Source organism: Xiphias gladius, chromosome 18 (assembly GCF_016859285.1).
Source record: "Xiphias gladius isolate SHS-SW01 ecotype Sanya breed wild chromosome 18, ASM1685928v1, whole genome shotgun sequence".
Classification (NCBI taxonomy): Eukaryota; Metazoa; Chordata; class Actinopteri; order Istiophoriformes; family Xiphiidae; genus Xiphias; species Xiphias gladius.
In genome coordinates, this window is record NC_053417.1 from 89,582 (window position 1) to 94,274 (window position 4,693).

The 4,693-nt window shown below is 39.5% G+C and overlaps 1 long non-coding RNA gene across 1 annotated transcript; it reads right to left on the reverse strand.

Moving 5' to 3' along the window:
• Nucleotides 1-554: 554 nt before the first annotated feature.
• LOC120803339 lies at nt 555-2,995 on the reverse strand. Its single transcript, XR_005709324.1, has 2 exons — nt 2,726-2,995; nt 555-2,298 (listed from the first exon to the last, which is right to left on the reverse strand). It is a non-coding gene; the product is annotated as an uncharacterized LOC120803339 (long non-coding RNA).
• Between the last annotated feature and the right edge of the window lie 1,698 nt (nt 2,996-4,693).

Here is a 4,693-nt window from a genome sequence, read left to right on the forward strand (position 1 = left end):
TCCAAACACTGGTGCAAAGTGGGGATCAGGGGCCCGCACGGCCATCAGTGTCAGGGGGTAAAGCCTCTTCCCTTCTAAACACAGTTACAAAGTGCTGTACACAAAACACATTTAAAACACACATAAAACAAACTAAAAGCCCGAACCAATAAACACATTATGAAACACAATATGATATGATACCAATATATGAAACTGTGCACTTATGAGAATAAATTTCATAACAAGTATGTAATTACAGAACACATTTGAGGGGTTATGTTGCAATAACCGATTTCTCTGTTTGTATTTATCTTAATTTTTTTTTGTGTGCACTCCAGCGAGTGTCAATCAAACAGGTAATTGTTAATTCATTGTAAAAATGGCTTTTATTATTACTTCATATATGATACATGAGGTAATATTCCGATTTATTTTACAAAATTGTATCAATTTTACACCGTATCTCGCATTTCATCCTTCTGCCATCATAGTCGCAGTTTCTCATTTCTCCAGTTTATGTGCATATGCATGGGTCAGTTGCCTTGGAGGACCGAACATTCTCTTATCATTTGTTTTTTATTAATTCCACGGTATGCTCAGAAAATGGTGTACACCTTTTGTGCTTACGCAACGTTTATAAATGAGGCCCCTTGGTCATTGCTGACACAAGCATTAGATTCTGGTTCATCACTAGCCATATACAGTAGATACTATTGGTGTCATGATACCAGAAATTTAGTCACTGATACGAATACCAGTGAAATTCCATGATTCTCGATACCCAATTCAATACTACACTAAAAAAACAAAACAGTAAATCCCATGTACTTCAAAATACACTCCTGGATTAAAACATTTGAACATTAAAAAAAACAACAGTGGCATGTAGCCTTCAAGTAATAAATAAAAAGAAACAACACTGTTTGACTTGAAGAGAACCCTGCTTGAGTTGATGTGGCATCATTGCCTTTTCTTTTCTCTTTGTGTACTCGTAAGCAGCTGTTTCAAATCAGTCTTGGACTTTTTTGATCGGCTGTCTTGGCTTGAGGCCTCCGCTTGTCTTGGCACATGGGTTCCACTTCCGTCATCAGCAGCTTTCCTTACTTGGTCCAGAAGACTTGTGTTTGACATCATCCTCAAATAAAACAAAGCTGTATTTAAACATATGGTCAAGGTAGGTGGCAATGTTCAACAGAAGCTGTAGCTCCCTGTCGTTGTTACATTGCTCAAGATATATTCTTTGATCAAACTATTCATCTCCCCAGCAAGTAGAGAGTCATCCTCTTCATCACTGAGACATGTGAATATCTTCCACATCAATGGTACGACAGAGGAGAAGGTTGTGTGCTTCTCACCACTTAGTGCAGCAGTAGAAGGACCCAGTGGTCCAAGGACGTCTTTCAGAGTTTCTAAAGTTGTAATGTCAGTGTCTCTGGGCATCAGATGCCCTTTTTTTCTGTCCACTGCCAGCACCGCACACACAGCTTGCTGCTGCTCCAAAAACCTTTCCACCATATCATATGAATAATTCCAACAAGTGGGTTCATCATGTATGTGTTTATGTTATGGTCCTTCTGTTTTCTGGTAAGTTGACGTGAAAGCTTTGGTGATCTGGTGAAGGCACATATTGTTTTACGAAGCCTTGACAGTGCTGCAGATACCCTGTAAATATTGATGGCTTTGTTGACTGCAAGGTGCAGACTGTGGCCAAAACATGGGATCCATTTGTAGTCATCTTTATATGCCTTCTTGTTGTTGGAGGCATTGTCTGTTGTGATGCCTGCCATTCTTGAAAACTTCCAATCCTCTTCTATCGTCTCTTCAAAAGTCTCTTTCAAACTCTCACCTGTGTGTTCTGTGTTCAGGCCACTACAGCCTAAACACTAGGAGTGCATCTCCGATGACTTGGTTATGTGGTGCATAGTAACAAGCATTACTTTTTTTTAATAAGCTCTGCTTGTCCACAGATCAGTTGTGCAGGCACAAATTGGCTTCTCTCTGAGATGCTGGGTTATGAGGTCTCTAGTTTTAGTGTAGATTTTGGGGATCTCTGTGTACATGAAATAATTTCAAGTTGGTAGCTGATATCTGGGGTTGAAATGCTAAAGCATTTGCTGGAATCCATGATTTTCTATAGTGTAGACAGGAACTTGATCCATGCATATGAATTCAGCAACTGCCCTATCCAATTTCCTTGCTTCTTCTGAGTTTTTGTTGTATTCTGTGCCTCTGATAAGCTTCTCATATGATTGGCTGTATATTTGTTTGGTAACTTTGCTCCTGCCTCTCCTGGACGACATTCTCCTCTGGCTAATACTGTGAAAGGAAAATCATAAGATTTCAGTTATCAGGGATAAATCAGTGACTGCAACAAAAAAGCAGAGGCTGCACATGTCCAAACTTCTATATAATCTGAGTGCAAGTGGTAGTTTGAGTTTACTGAGTGACAGACCATTAGTCTGTAAATATTTATTTAAAACGCTAACATTATATTTTGATGACAAATGAACGGTGATGATGGTAGCCTACTACTACGAGACATGGTTAGATTACATTTGCCTAAGCACAGTAGCCTTTAGCATTTAGCTATGGCAAATGTTGTATGGGACATAGTTGGCTACAAAGCAATGCCTGCTGTCTCAAACAAAAATAATTGTAACTTGTGTTTCAGGATGAGGATAACAAGGATAATACTTTGGATATGTTGTTAATGCAACGTTAACACGAATTGAAACTCACTCACCTTAAATTCCCTGGAATTTATGTGGATGTCTGTCATTGAAGTCGGAAGCGTATCTTCCTTTCGTCTGAACACTTCGGTGACACCGTTTGCATACTGGTTTTTGCGAATTTATTATTAATCACTGATGATCCGCCTCGAACACAAAGAACTTCCATACACAACTCCTACTGTTTTTCTTTTCGATGAGTCGACGCAAAGCCCTCGCTGCAGCTGCACTTGTCACACTCTACCATGTGTTGTTGTTCTTCCGTGCTGGTAGGCCCGTTCTTCCATGGCATTTAACGGCAGACTAGGCGTATATGCTGCCCCATCAGGTCCGGATGAATTGCGTCCCTGGTACCTACGGTACTGTCGAAAATGAGGACCGTCACGTTTTCAAACTTTTGGCATCAACTTTGTAACGAAGCATCGATTTGAGGTCATATATGTAGAATTGAAACCATGTGTTAAAATAGAGGCATGGCTCAGAGGCCCTAAGTCAGAGGTCCTCAGAGGGTGCCTCATAGCTTGAAAAGGAGGTTAATTATTTGGGATTGAAACCATATTTGAATTTTAGGAAAACAACTGCCCTATTTTAAGAGTCGGTGACCAAGGCTGATTTTTCAGAGTGGTTCATTGGCTGCACACCCTCTCAAAAGCAGATCTGCAGATGGTTGACTTGACTCTATAGTTCTTTGTAATAAACCTTGACATGCAATCAAGATGGTGTCAGCGGAGTCTCTTCCATCCTCTTCACATCATCACCACCATCTAATAAACTACAGGTTCTCGTGACATTGGGCAGCAATTTATTCTGGTCATTGCTGCCTAAGTTGGCATACCATGTTGCTGATCATTGCTGGTCATCGCTGACCTTATTAATTAGTGTCCAGTCTCATTATGTTTCCCTTGCTTTTATCACTACTGTATGTTTTATCCCAAATAAATGCTTATATTATGTGTCTTATATAGAAATCTGATACTGCTTAGGTAAGAACAATATTTTCTTTTAGGGGGATTATCTTGTGCAGCTCATGCAATGACTACTTTTTTAAATGATGTCTTCACGATGGGGTCTAATCAACAAAGTCTTCTCAGATATATCTTCACCTTTTTTATTCTGCACACTAAATCAAATAAATTAATTCAATTACTTTTTAAGCACATCTTTCTGTTAGTCTCTTCTGACTGAAATGAAGCTTAGCAAAAGTTCAATCAGGAAGAACATATTCATGCTACTCTATTTATTTACATTCTCTCTCTCTCTCTCTCTCTCTCCTTCTCTCTCCCTCTCTCTCTGTCTTCACTTCCCACTACAGATTTAGTTAGCTGACTGAGGGCAGTCACACTTTCAGTTAAACCAGTCAGATTTTGCCAAAGCCTCCATAAACCAGTCATCACATTGCTGTCAACATTTAAAACTGTTCCTTTCTCTGCTGCTGTCAGCTGTCATTTCATACAACCCTCCTCCACCCCATTCTCCTCCAGTTTTCATTAGAACCAGTCCATGGACCCTTCCATTGACCTCATCAGAAGTCCTGCCCTGCATCACATCCATCCAGATTTTCAGCCATAACTCTTCACCCCTTCACTGCCCTCACCCAAGTGTAGACATATTTTAATCTTAGACACATTTGTAATTTCTGATAAATTATCTATATTTGAGCTTGAAGCAATGTCTCTGTCATTTTTTAAAACTTATCTGTGTAGGTGTTATGCTAAGGTGTTATGCTAATTTAAAGGTTGTAGGGGCAGTGTTTAATATATTGCTAATGTACCATTACCATATAATGGCCTTTATCTGGTCTGAAATGTCATTTATGGAAATGGAAATCAATAATAAATGTTCATAAGCAATTTATTTGCATGTGTTTTCCTCTGTGGACCCAGTTGGGCATTGGTAAACCATGTTGCCGTTTAAAGCCAAATTTTTCAGTGCGGCTTTCAGCTCAGACATGTCGACTCAGACATGCTGAAATCTTATTCCAC